The sequence below is a fragment of the Chiloscyllium plagiosum genome, unplaced genomic scaffold, assembly GCF_037043375.1.
Source record: "Chiloscyllium plagiosum isolate Xiang-an unplaced genomic scaffold, Cpla_swu_hap1 HiC_scaffold_2, whole genome shotgun sequence".
NCBI lineage: Eukaryota > Metazoa > Chordata > Chondrichthyes > Orectolobiformes > Hemiscylliidae > Chiloscyllium > Chiloscyllium plagiosum.
In genome coordinates, this window is record NW_028270140.1 from 85,067,638 (window position 1) to 85,082,235 (window position 14,598).

Here is a 14,598-nt window from a genome sequence, read left to right on the forward strand (position 1 = left end):
ATCAGTTGCAGTAAAGTGCGGCTTTTAACCAATAAGTCAGAAACCTTAATCAAAAAGTTAAAAACCTTGTAAGTATGAATCAGATGGCCTGTAGGTAGGTAAAAAATACCTGGAAAAATAAGATTGAGGATCAGTAGATCCCAACAGACCAAAAAGATCTCCTCAGTAAATCCTGTGGACTTGGACTGCCTTCACAATCTTTCCTAACATCCATGATACTTGTGTTGTGTGTGTGTATAAGGTGGTTAGAGTTTCAACTATGTCGACATATACCCAACTGTATATATTTTAACGGTTTATCTGTAACTAATTCTACTATGACTAGAACAAGAACAACACTAAGACACAACACAAACAAAGCATTCAGAACTAGCTACTGAAAACCCAGAGGATTCTCCAAAGAACACCATCGCTACAAATTGGAAGGATAAGCAAATATGTTTCAAGTAAATTTATTTAAATTTGCTGAATTATATTCAGACACATTTTTTGCTGTCATCTAAATGGATTGATTCTCTAAGGGCAAATCTTTGGTTAGAAGCAAGGGGGTGTTGTTATGTGTAGCATACACTATTGTCAATTGCGACACACTTCAGATAGATATAATGTATTAGCCCCAAGAAGTGCTGAACAGTTTGAAGCAGTTGTGACAGAGATTAGACGTATACACTTAGCTTCCAGTGAACTTTATCAGTGTATTATCTTAACTTCACATAAACCACCTTCATTATTACTTCACTAATTCCAATTGGTATGTTCATATCTAAAAGAAGAATACAAGAGTTGAAGAAGAATTAAATCTGTCCATAAATAGTTTTGGGGGTTATCTTGTCTCGATAAATCATTATATATTTTGAGTATTTCGATTGAAGTTATTCACCATTTCAATCCATATGTTGCATATTTGATGTGTATAACCAATCTATCAGAAAAAAAAGATTATTGGATTAAATGTACCTCTTGCTTTGAATTATGTACATTTACAAGCCAATTTTCCATGTTTTTATTTGCAATTAACTATTCTCGTATGGTTCAAATTCATGGCTGTATAAATTAATTGATAAAGTAAAAGTAAGTACCAGAGCAGACAGGAAACAGAAAGCTTTAACAGTCCATCCTTCACCATTTTAATTGGTCTGATAAACCTTCCCAAAATATAACCAAAAATTCCAGTTTAAAACATGCATATTGTTTATTATCATTTTGATCTTTCTGATGAACCAATGCAGATTTGTAGAGCAGTGAAGATTAAATCAATATGTAAAATATGTTTTATCGTCTTTAGAAATATCAGAGAATTCTGGTGTATAAGATTTCCACTCTGCCATGTTATTAGATTTCTTAATTCAAATCATTGGACAAATCCAGACTAAATTAAGACGTAGAGTTGTCCATGGGCAGCTGAACAAAGCTCAGAATTTTCACCTATTGTACCATCATATCAGATAACAATATACATTGGACTAGGATGAAAGCAACAAGAATTAAATAGCAACTAAATAAAGTATAGTAATTACACTTGCACCACATAATCCCAGGCTGAATATAACTTGGTTGAGCAGGTTTTCTAGGATGTTGTGAGATTTTATTTGGCACATATGGACACAAGATGGTTTAATAAAACAAAGGACTGTGAATGCTCGAGATCTGAAACAAACAAAAACAGAAATTGCTGGAAAAACCAAGCAGGTCTGGCAGCAACTGTGAAGCAAAAACAAGAGATAACTCTTTGAGTATAACGAGCCTTCGTCACTTCAAACGTTAACAAGGTAGTTTCTTTTATTCACCCTCACATCTGTTGGTGAGGCCAAAATTTATTGCCCGTTCCTAATATTGCTCAGTATCGTGCTAGACCACATTAGAAGGAAATTAAAAACTAATTACACTGAAGTCACAAGTGGTGTGCCATAGGTGTTAGTGCTGTAGCCTTAACTCTTTACAAATTAATGATATAAATGATTTGGGTGAAGAATAGCTAAATTTGCAGATGATGTAAAAGTAGGCAGGGTAGTGAGTTGCGAAGAGGAGGTAAGCAGCCTAGAAAGAGATATCAGTTCATAGATTCATACAGCACATAGAGCACCCTTCGACCCATCAAGTCTGCAGTAAAATGGGCCAATCCCAGTTTTCTGCGCTTGTCCCATCTCCTTGAATGTTATATTTGAAGTACTCATCCAAGTATTTTTTGAAGGTTGTATGTTTTCCAGCCTCCATTGCCTTCCTGGACAGTAGATTCCAGATTCCCACCACTCACTGGATTGTTGTTTTTCAGACTGGAGACCTGTGACCAGTGCAGTGCCACAAGGATTGGTGCTGGGTCCACTACGTTTCGTCATTTATATAAATGATATGGATGCAAGCATAAGAGATATAGTAAGTAAGTAAGTTTGCAGATGACACCAAAATTGGAGGTGTAGTGGACAGCGAAGGAGGTTACCTCAGACTATAGCGGAATCTTGATCAGGTTGGCCCATGGCCTGAGAAGTGGCAGATCGAGTTTAATTTAGATAAATGTGAGGTGCTGCATTTTGGGAAAGCGAACCTTAGCAGGACTTATGCACTTAATGGTAAGGTTCTTGGGAGTGTTACTGAACAAAGAGACCTTGGAGTGCAGATTCATACTTCCTTGAAAATCGAGTCACAGGTAGATAGGATAGTGAAGAAGGTTTTTGGTATGCTTTCCTTTATTGGTCAGAGTATTGAGTACAGGAGTTGGGAGCTGTACGGGACATTGGTTAGGCCACTGTTGGAATATTGCATACAATTCTGGTCTCCTTCCTATCGGAAAGGTGTTGTGAAACTTGAAAGGGTTCAGAAAAGATTTACAGGAATGTTGCTAAGGTTGGAAGATTTGAGCAATAGGGAGAGGTTGAATAGGCTGGGCTGTTAGGGCTCTTTTCCCTGGAGCGTCGGAGGCTGAGGGGTGACCTTATAGGAGTTTATAAAATCATGAGGGGCATGGATAGAATAAATAGACAAAGTCTTTTCCCTGGGGTGTGGGAGTCCAGAACTGGAGGGCATAGGCTTAGGGTGAGAGGGGAAAGATATAAAAGAGACCTAAGTGGCAACTTTTTAATGCAGAAGGTGGTGCATGTATGGAATGAGCTGCCAGAGGAAATGGTAGAGGCAAGTAGAATTGCAACATTTAAATGGCATCTGGATGGGTATATGAATAGGAAGGGTTTGGAGGAATATGGGCCGGGGGCTGGCAGATGGGACTAGATTGGGTTGGGATATCTGGTTGGCATGGACAAGTTGGATGCTATACATCTCTATGACTCTATGACTCTAAAAGGTTTTTTCCCAAATTCCCATTAAATTTCCTGCTCCATATCCTAAAACTGAGCCCTCTTGTGATTGTCCCATCAACCAAGGGAAGAGCTGCTCTCTATTCTCCCTGTCCATACCCCTCATAACCTTATACACGTAAATCATGTCCCCCCTCAGTCTTCTCCGCACTAAAGAAAACAAGCCAAGTCTATCTACTCTCTCCTTGTAGCTCAATTTCCCCAACAGTACCCTTCCACCGACACTCATTCGTTTGGCCGAACTGGTCCTCACCCTTAACAATTTCTCCTTTGAATCCTCCCACTTCCTCCAGACCAAAGGGGTAGCCATGGGCACACGTATGGGCCCCAGCTATGCCTGTCTCTTTGTTGGCTACGTAGAACCGTCCATCTTCCGTAATTACACTGGCACCACTCCCCACCTCTTCCTCCGCTACATTGATGACTGCATTGGCGCCACCTTGTGCTCCCGCGAGGAGGTTGAGCAATTCATCAACTTCACCAACACATTCCACCCTGACCTTAAATTTACTTGGACCATCTCTGACACCTCCCTCCACTTCCTGGACCTCTCCATCTCCATTAGTGACGACCGACTTGACACAGATTTTTTACAAACCCACCGACTACCACAGCTACCTGGATTACACATCTTCCCACCCTATCTCTTGCAAAAATGCCATCCCGTATTCCCAATTCCTCCGCCTCCGCCGTATCTGCTCCCAGGAGGACCAGTTCCACCAGAGAACACACCAGATGGCCTCCTTCTTTAGAGACCGCAATTTTCCTTTCCACATGGTTAAAGATGCCCTCCAATGCATCTCGTCCACATCCCGCACCTCCGCCCTCAGACCCCACCCCTCCAACCGTGACAAGGACAGAACGCCCCTGGTGCTCACCTTCCACTCTACAAACCTCCGCATAAACCAAATCATCCGCCGACATTTCCGCCACCTCCAAAAAAGACCCCACCACCAGGGATATATTTCCCTCCCCATCCCTTTCCGCCTTCCACAAAGACCGTTCCCTCCGAGACTACCTGGTCGTCCACGCTCCCCTACGACCCACCCTCCCATCCTGGCACTTTCCCCTGCCACCGCAGGAACTGTAAAACCTGTGCCCATACCTCCTCCCTCACCTCTATCCAAGGCCCTAAAGGAGCCTTCCACATCCATCAAAGTTTTACCTGCACATCCACTAATATCATTTATTGTATCCGTTGCTCCCGATGCTGTCTCCTCTACATTGGGGAGACTGGGCGCCTCCTAGCAGAGCGCTTTAGGGAACATCTCCGAGTCACCAGCCCCGTGGCCCACCATTTCAACTCCCTCTTCCACTCTGCCGAGGACATGGAGGTCCTGGGCCTCCTTCACCGCCACTCCCTCACCACCAGACGCCTGGAGGAAGAACGCCTCATCTTCCGCCTCGGAACACTTCAACCCCAGGGCATCAATGTGGACTTCAACAGCTTCCTCATTTCCCCTTCCCCCACCTCATCCTAGTTTCAAACTTCCAGCTCCACACTGTCCCCTTGACCTGTCCGGACTTGTCTGACATGCCTATCTCGTTTTCCACCTATCCACTCCACCCTCTCCTCCCTGACCTATCACCTTCATCCCCTCCCCCACTCACCTATTGTACTCTATGCTACTTTCTCCCCACCCCCACCCTCCTCTCGCTTATCTCTCCATGCTTCAGGCTCTCTGCCTATATTCCTGATGAAGGGCTTTTACCCGAAATGTTGATTTTCCTGCTCCTCGGATGCTGCCTGAACTGCTGTACTTTTCCAGCACCACTCTAATCCAGAATCTGGTTTCCAGCATCTGCAGTCATTGTTTTTACCAATAACTAGGACAAAGTCACAAAACTAAATGGGTCTTTTAACAAGTTCACCTAGACACCGTGCAGTCTTGGTGTCCACCTCTGACATGTTTTCAGAGATGATGGGCCATGCTCCAGCCCAGACACTCTCTGCTGCAACAAACATATCACAATTGTGGCACTTTCTCCCAAGGGTGTGGAGAACCAGAAAATTTCCCAACTTTACACACCCATCTCACAATTGAAAGCCTAAGCCTCGGTATCCAGAAATCTATCTACTTCTGACTTGAACAATCCGAATTACTGATGGTCTACAGCTCACTGGTCAAGGAATTTTAAAGATTCACAATCATTTGTGTGAAGAAACGTCCCTCATGTCAGTCCTAATAGTCTGAGCCATGATACTGAAACTGTAATCCCTTTATTCTAGAATCCCAAACCAGAGCCAACCTCATTCTAGAGTTTATCTAGTCAAGCTCCTTGAGAATATCATTTAGTGCGGTCATGTCTCATTCATCTAAATTCCAGAGTGCATGATTTTGCAGATGAGAGTATGAGTCTAGTCTATTCGATTTTTCCTCATGGCATTGTACCCATCTTCAAAGAATATGTCCAGCAATCCTACATTGTGCTCCCTCTTTCACTATGTTATTACAAGTGTCAGCAGCCAATAATTTATACAATTCATTTGATGAGAGATCACAAAGGTGTGGAACTTCTTTCTCTCATGCTCTAAAATCATTTGCAATAAAAGTAAATATTACGTTTCCCTAATTTCTTGCTGTGCATGTATGTTCACTTTCTGTAATTTGTGTACAATTACACCCAGGCTTCTTTGAATGCCAACATTTTCAAGTCACCCACAATGTACAAAATACTTATTTCAAATCTTCCTGCCAAATTTGATAATTTTACAGTCTTCTGCATGATGTTCAGGTACCCTGGCAAAGGGCTTATGCCCGAAACGTCAATTCTCCTGCTGCTTGGATGCTGCCTGATCGGCTGTGCTTTTCCAGCACCACACTCACGACTAGACATAGCCAATCAGCCCAAAAGATTATTCTTTTATTCCTACTCTGGTTTCTGTCCATTAGTCAATCCTTATTCCTTTCTCGTTAAGGTGGCCAATCCCATGAGACCTAACTATTCAAATAAATCTTGTGTAGAATCTAACTGAATATTTTTGAAACTCCAACCACATGTTTTTCTAATATAACACGTTTCGTTAACACAAATTGGCCATAATGCAATTGATGAATTGTGGATGCTGTTTATAAAACATGAACTTTCTACTGAATGGGTATAATAATTTTCTGTAGCGATCTTGTGCAGTGCAATTTTCTATAGCGCAGGGTTGCAGAGGAATGCAACTACCACATTATCGCAGAACGACCTGGATACTGCATCCACTCGTTCCCCTTATTTTTCTTGCTTATTGCACTCTCAAAGAACCCTAACAGATCCAATTAGATTACAATTTCAAAAGTGCCCTGTTACCACAATCCTGGGATATGTTCTCGCGTTTCCCTATCACTATGTCAGGCCAATTAGTCTATATTTCTATATTTTCTCTCTTCCCTCCTTTCTTGATTAGCTGGATCACATTTAGTCATAGTCATAGAGATGTACACCATGGAAACAGACCCTTCGGTCCAACCCGTCCATGCCGACCAGATATCCCAACCCAATCTAGTCCCACCTGCCAGCACCCGGCCCATATCCCTCCAAACCCTTCCTATTCATATACCCATCCAAATGCCTCTTAAATTTTGCAATTGTACCAGCCTCCACCACTTTCTCTGGCAGCTCATTCCATACATGTACCACCCTCTGTGTGGAAAAGCTGTCCCTTAGATCTCTTTTATATCATTCCCCTGTCATCCTAAACCTATGCCCTTTAGTTCTGAATTCCCTGACCCCAGGGAAAAGACTTTGCCTATTTACCCTATCCATGCCCCTCATAATTTTGTAAACCTCTATAAGGTCACCTCTCAGGCCCCAGGGAAAACAGCCCCAGCCTATTCAGTCTCTCCCTATTGCTCAAATCCTCCAACATCTTTCTGATAGGAAGGAGACCAGAATTGCACACCGTTATCCAACAGAGACCTAACCAATGTCCTGTACAGCCACAACAAGACCTCCCAACTCCTGTACTCAATACTCTGATCAATAAAGGAAAGGATACCAAACATCTTCTTCATTATCCTAACTATCTGCGACTCCACTTTCAAGGAGGTATGAACCTGCACTCCAAGGTTTCTCTGCTCAGCAACACTCACTAGGACTTACAATTATATTAATTGTATAAGTCCTGCTACGATTTGCTTTCCCAAAATGCAGCACCTCGCATTTATATGAACTAAACTCCATCTGCCACTTCTCAGCCCATTGGCCAATCTGGTCCAGATCCTGTTGTAATCTGAGGTAACCCTCTTCGCTGTCCACTAATTTCTAATTCACAGGGATCATTACAGAGTCTATTTCTGATCTTTAACAAGTTCTTAATGAAAATATATTCATTGTGCTTTGCAAACAAAAGAAGTATGACCATACATTGTACTTTTTCAAACTAAATAAAAGCTTGGGAGACAGTCATTCTCTCAGCAACACCTTGAGCATTCAATCAACTTGCTTGGTTTGAATTTAAACAAAATGTAACTTGGTAATTAACAGCTTCCTGTTATATTGTTCATGACAATGCTTCTACCGATCTGCGTCTACTTGCCAACCAATCAGTGTCATTTGAGCCATTGAGATCTGGTAATCTTGTGATTCTGCTCTGTTGAGCAAAAGATGAAAAGCTTCAATAGCATATCTCTTTCTTCAGTGATACCGAAGTTTTCTACTAGTAAATGACTGTATGTTATGCATATTTTGTCTGAAATAAGTTCTTCAATAGGATTCTTTATGGCTAGGAAACATATGAGGGTTAAAACCTCATATCAGATACTTTTCAAAAAAAACATAATGAGTTCAAAGTTCACACTGACTGTCTAAATTGGCCTTTATGTACATTAATTTGTAATGAAAACCAAATGGAATGTTGAAAGATCCCAAATGATGTTGTATGGTCACAGATGTCATATTGCAAACATCACACGATTACACGCTTGGCTTTATGGATAAGGTTGGTGAGGGTAACAACATTTTGTTTCAATGTGACTGCATTTTTTTTAAATCATAGATTTGCTACAGTGTGGAAGCAGACCATTTGGCCCATCACATCCATTCCAACTGTCAGCAGAACATCCCACCCAGATCTACCCCATCCTTGTAACTCCACATTTCCCACAGCTAATCCACCTAGCCTGCACATCCCTGAACACTACGGGCAATTTTAGCGTGGTCAATCCATCTAACTTGCACACCTTTGGACAGTTGGGGGAAAGCACCTAAGGAAACCCATGTAGACAGTGGGGAGAATGTGCAAACTCCATGCAGACAATTTCCCAAAGCTGGAATCAAACCTGGCACTCCAAGGCAGCAGTGCTAACCACTGAGCCACCATGCTGCCCATTCCATTACAGAACATAGAACATAGAAGAATACAGCGCAGTACAGGCCCTTGGGCCCTCGATGTTGCGCCGATCCAAGCCCACCTAAACTACACTAACCCACTATCCTCCATATACCTATCCAATGCCCTCTTAAATGCCCATAAAGAGGGAGAGTCCACCACTGTTACTGGCAGGGCATTCCATGAACTAACGACTCGCTGAGTGAAGAACCTACCCCTAACATCAGTCCTATATCTACCCCCCCTTAATTTAAAGCTATGCCCCCTTGTAATACCCGACTCAATACGCGGGAAAAGGTTCATACTGTCGACCCTATCTAACCCCCTAATCATCTTGTACACCTCAATCAAGTCACCCCTAAACCTTCTTTTCTCTAGTGAAAACAGCCCCAAGTGCCTCAGTCTTTCCTCATATGATTTTCCTTCCATACCAGGCAACATCCTGGTAAACCTCCTCTGCACCCGTTCCAATGCCTCCACATCCTTCCTATAGTATGGCGACCAAAACTGCACACAATATTCCAGATGCGGCCGTACCAGAGTGTTATACAACTGCATCATGACCTCAGGACTCCGGAACTCAATTCCTCTACCAATAAAAGCCAGTACGCCATATGCCTTCCTCACCGCACTATTTACCTGGGTGGCAACTTTCAGAGATCTGTGTACATGGACACCAAGATCCCTCTGCTCATCCACACTACCAAGTATCCGACCATTAGCCCAGTACTCCATCTTTTTGTTATTCTTCCCAAAGTGAATCACCTCGCACTTAGCTACATTGAATTCCATCTGCCACCTTTCTGCCCAGCTCTGCAGCTTCTCTATATCCTGCTGTAACCTGCCACATGCTTCCTCACTGTCAACAACTCCTCCGACTTTCGTATCATCCGCAAACTTGCTCACCCAACCTTCTAACCCCTCTTCCAGGTCATTTATAAAAATGACAAACAGCAATGGTCCCAAAACAGATCCTTGCGGAACACCGCTAGTGACGGCACTCCATGAAGAAACTTTGCCATCAACTACTACCCTCTGTCTTCTTCCATCCAGCCAATTCCTAATCCAAACCTCCAACTCACCCTCAATGCCATATCTCCGTATTTTCTGCAGTAGCCTACCATGGGGAACCTTATCAAACGCCTTACTAAAATCCATATATACCACATCTACCGCTTTCCCCTCATCAACCTCCTTCGTCACCTTTTCAAAGAATTCAATAAGGTTTGTGAGGCACGACTTGCCCTTCACAAAACCATGCTGACTATCCTTGATCACATTATTCCTATCCAGATGTGCATAAATCCTATCCCTTACAATTCTCTCTAAGACTTTGCCCACAACAGAAGTGAGACTCACCGGCCTATAGTTACTAGGGCTATCCCTACTCCCCTTTTTGAACAAGGGAACCACATTTGCTATCCTCCAGTCTTCTGGGACTACTCCTGTAGACAAAGAGGACATAAAAATCAAGGCCAATGGCTCTGCAATCTCCTCCCTTGCTTCCCAGAGAATCCTAGGATAAATGCCATCAGGCCCAGGGGACTTATCTATTTTCACCTTTTCCAGGATTTCCAACACCTCTTCTCTACATACCTCAAAGCCATCCATTCTACTTATTTGTGACTCAGTATTCTCATCGACAACAATGCCCTGTTCCTGAGTAAATACTGAAGAAAAGTATTCATTCAGTGTCTCCCCAATCTCTTCCGCCTCCACACGCAACTTCCCCCTACTATCCTTGACTGGACCTATTCCTACCCTAGTCATTCTTTTATTCCTAGACACAAGTTTTAATGAGTTTGATTTCATTTGTGTTTTCCAGCTAGTAGAATGTTTCTTTATTCTAAATTTGCACTTGGCAGCAGGAATGCAAGCCCAGATTGATTGGTAACAAGTTATATTATGTAAACTGTGATCTTTAAGTTTGAACTTTATATGTAGAGATGACGAAAGTACTGTCGTTATTACTTTATGCATCAAGGAGACTAATGAAATACATAATTCACTGTTTAATCCTGAAAACTGTTCATTTATCTATTCTATTTAAGTACAACAATCTGTTGGTTTAGAGTCTGGTTCTCAAGATGACAGATTAAATGTTCAACCTCCTTTGAATAGAAGAGGATCCTATAGCAGCAAAATATCCAGTAGAAGATATTAGTTTTCATTTGTAATCTCTGGATTACATGAATAATTTTCTAGAGGTTGGTCACAAAAAGAAAAGAGAAATGGAGAACCTTAGCAAGTCTGGTAATATGTGTGGAGAGAAAAACAAAGTTAACACATTGTGAACAGTGATTACCATTTTCTAGATTGAAAGATGTAGAAGTGACCTGGAAGTTGGACGGTGCACACAAGACTCACAATGCAGTCCACTCAACATCTGCAAGCTCACAATACACTGTCTTCAAGATTGATGAGACAAAATGAGAATAAATGACCACTTCACCAAATACCTCCACTCCTTCCACAAGAATGATCAACTGGTTACTTGCCATACATCGTCTTGCTCTTGTCCAAACATTTCTGACCAAAACCTGCTATAGTGTTTCAGCAAAGCTCAAAGAAAGAACAACACTTCGCTTTCTACTGAGAGAGTTTACAGCCTTTATGACTCAATGTTGAGTTCAAAACATGAACATTATTCTGTATTTTGATTCCCCCCACCACCACCTTACTCTTTGCTGCCTTTTCGCATCAGTTTGTTCACAGTACAGCTGACTTATTTTCTGCTCTCAACACCTACACTTCACCTATTGGTATTCATGACTACTACTAGCATAGAATCATGGAGTCAGAGATCCAGGGGTTGGAAAAAGGCTCTTCAGCCAATCACATCCACACCAGTCAAAAAAAACCAGGGTGGTACAGCGGCTCAATGGTTAGTACTGGTGTCTCAAAGCACCAGGGATCCGGATTCGATTCCAGCCTCAGGCAACTGTCTGTATGGAGTTTGCATATTCTCCCCATACCTGCATGGGTTTCCTTCAGATGCTCCAGTTTCCTCACACGCTCCAAAGATGTGCAGGTTTGGTGAATTGGCCATGCTAAATTGTCCATACTGTTCAGGGATGTGAAGGTTAGGTAAATTAGTCAGGGAAAATATACAGCAATAGAGTAGGGGAATGGGTCTGGATGGATTTTTCTTAGGAGGGTCAGTGTGGACTTGTTGGGCCAGATGGCCTGTTTTTGCACTGTAGGGATTCAATGAATCATCTAACTATTCTAATCTCAGTTTCTAGGACTTGGCCCATAGTCTTGTATATGATTGTATTGCAACTACGTATCAAAATACTTCTTCAGTGTTATGAAGGCTTCTGACTGTTACAAGCAGTTAGCTTCAGATTCCCCCCACACTGAGTGGAAATGCTTTTCCTCACATCTCCTCTAAACCTACTCCTGACCAGAAACCATTGATTCCCTCCAACAAGTGAAAACATTTCTTTGAGAAGATTTGTAACTCAGGTTGACGTGTTGGATGTAAGTTTGCTTGCTAAGCTAGAAGGTTCGGTTTCAGATGTTTCATCACCATACTAGGTAACATCATCAGTAAGCGAATGGTTAAGCACTGGTGGTATGGCCCGCTTTTAATTTATGTGTTTAGGTTTCCTTGGGCCGGTGATGTCATTTCATGCGGTGATGTCATTTCATGCAGTGATGTCACTTCTAGTTATTTTTCTCAGGGGGGTGATAAATGGAACCCAACTCAATTGTTTGTTGATAGAGTTCCATTTGGAGTGCCATGTTTTTAGGAATTCTCAGCATGTCTCCGTTTGGCTTGTCCTAGGATGGACGTGTTGTCCTTCCTCATCTGTATGTAAAGATACTAGTGAGAATGGGTCATATCTTTTTGTGGCTAGTTGATGTTCATGAATCCTGGTGGCTAGCTTTCTGCCTGTTTGTCCAATGTAATTTTTGTTACAGTTCTTGCAAGGTACTTTGTAAATAACACTAGTTTTGCTTGTTGTCTGAACCAGGTCTTTTAAGTTCATTAGCTGCTGTTTTTGTGTGTTGGTGGGTTTGTGGGCTACCATGATGCCAAGAAGTCTGAGTAGTCTGGCAGTCATTTCTGAGATATCTTTGATGTAGGAGAGAGTGGCTAGGGTTTCTGGTCATGTTTTGTCTGCTTGTTTGGGTTTGTTGCAGAGAAATTGGTGGACTGTGTTCATTGAATACCCATTCTTTTTGAATACATTGTATAGATGATTTTCTTCTGCACTTCATAGTTCCTCTGTGCTACAGTGTGTGTGGTGGCTCACTGAAATAATGTTCTAATGCAGCTCTGTTTGTGGGGGTTGGCATGATTGCTTCTGTAGTTCATTATTTAGTCCATATGTGTTGTTTTCCTGCAGATGTTGTTTTGAAGTTCCCCATTGGCTGTTCGCTCTACTGCGACATCTAGGAGTGGCAGTTTGTTGTTGTTTTCCTCCTCTTAAGTGAATTTTATGTTAGTAAGGGTATTATTGATGGTCTTAAAGGTTTCCTCTAATTTGTTTTGTATGGTGATGACAAAGATGTCATCCACGTAGTGGACCCAAAGTTTTGTTTGGATGGTTGGCAGAGCTGTTTGTTTAAGCCTCTGCATTACTGCCTCTGCTAAGAACCCTGATATCGGAGATCCCAATAACACCCCACAAGCCAAAAGAATAGCAAAGAAAAATGGCTGCAGAATGCTTAGAGAAATTATCAATGATGCCTACAACATACTCTGTAAATACAACGGGGAAATTTTGCGCCCAAAAAAAAACTTTATTCACTAATACAACAGACCATGAATGGACAAAGACAGTACAACAAGCTATTGATAGTAGACAACAACAAAAAACAGGAAATGAAAAAAAAAACTAGACCTGCACAAAAAAAACAGACAGGCCTACACAAAATAACAACACAGTCAACACAGAAGCATGGATCAAAAAAACCTTAGCTGACTGACCCTTAACAGCCACTGAAAATGTTGTCGTAATCAGAGGATTAAATTACAGCTTCCAGGATGTGGACAAGAAAAATTTCTTAGCAGCATTAGAAACAATGCTGAAAGACAACCAACTCACAGAAGAAACCCAGCAAACCATTAGACAGGCAGTTGCACCAATATTAAGCAGAAAAAAGGAAGGAAACACACTCAATACCCAAGAAAGTAAAGCACTAGAAGGCCAAAATAAAATTGTTATCCTACCTGCATTCAAAGGACACTTGACAGTCATTTTAAATCAAAGAGACGACATTGAGAAAACGAATGCACTGCTTGCAGATACCAACAACAGGTGATAGACCCAACCCCACAACTAGAGAACTGAATGATAGCCCTACTCAAAAAACTTCAGAAAACTGGAGAAATAAAAGAGACCGACTTCCAAAAAATGAAACCAGATGGATCCAACATACCAGGCTTCAAAGGATTACCCAAAATTCACAAACTAGGAGCCCCCCCTCAGACCCATAGTCTCACTACTGGAACACCAACTTACAGATTAGCCAAGGAGCTACAGTAAACACTAAAACACTTAATAGAAGACTCATACCACTCCATCCATTCCACCCAAGAATTCCTGAAGAACAAAGACACCAAGATAGAAGAGGATGAAATAACGGACTCCTTTGACATAACAGCCCTGTTCACATCCATCAGCATCAACCTGGCCAAGGAAACATTGACTACACTATTATAAGATCCAAAGACACATACACCCAACACCACTAACTTCATCAGCAAGGACAATATCGTCAAGCTAATGAACCTATGCCTTACCACAAACTTCACCTTCAACAACAAAACCTACAGACAAACCAACGGAACACCCACGGGTTCTCCAATATCAGGGTTCCGAGCAGAGGTGGTAATGCAGAGATTCAAACAAACAGCTCTGCCAACCATCCAACCAAAACTTTGGGTCCACTATGTGGATGACATCTTTGTCATTACCATACAAAACAAATGTGAGGAAACCTTTAAGACCATCAATAATA

General features: G+C 41.9%; 1 protein-coding gene across 7 annotated transcripts in view; it reads right to left on the bottom strand.

Annotated features, from left to right (window-relative positions):
• prr16 (proline rich 16) overlaps positions 1-14,598 on the bottom strand; it is a 248,938-nt gene that overhangs the window by 95,916 nt on the left and 138,424 nt on the right. The window contains exon 3 of one of the 7 annotated variants that reach the window (XM_087998297.1): positions 863-922. The exons of the other annotated variants lie outside the window; for them this stretch is intronic. The gene's annotated coding sequence lies outside the window, so the exon portion shown is untranslated. Of the gene's footprint in view, positions 1-862; positions 923-14,598 lie in introns of those variants that run through there. 7 annotated transcript variants of the gene reach the window in all.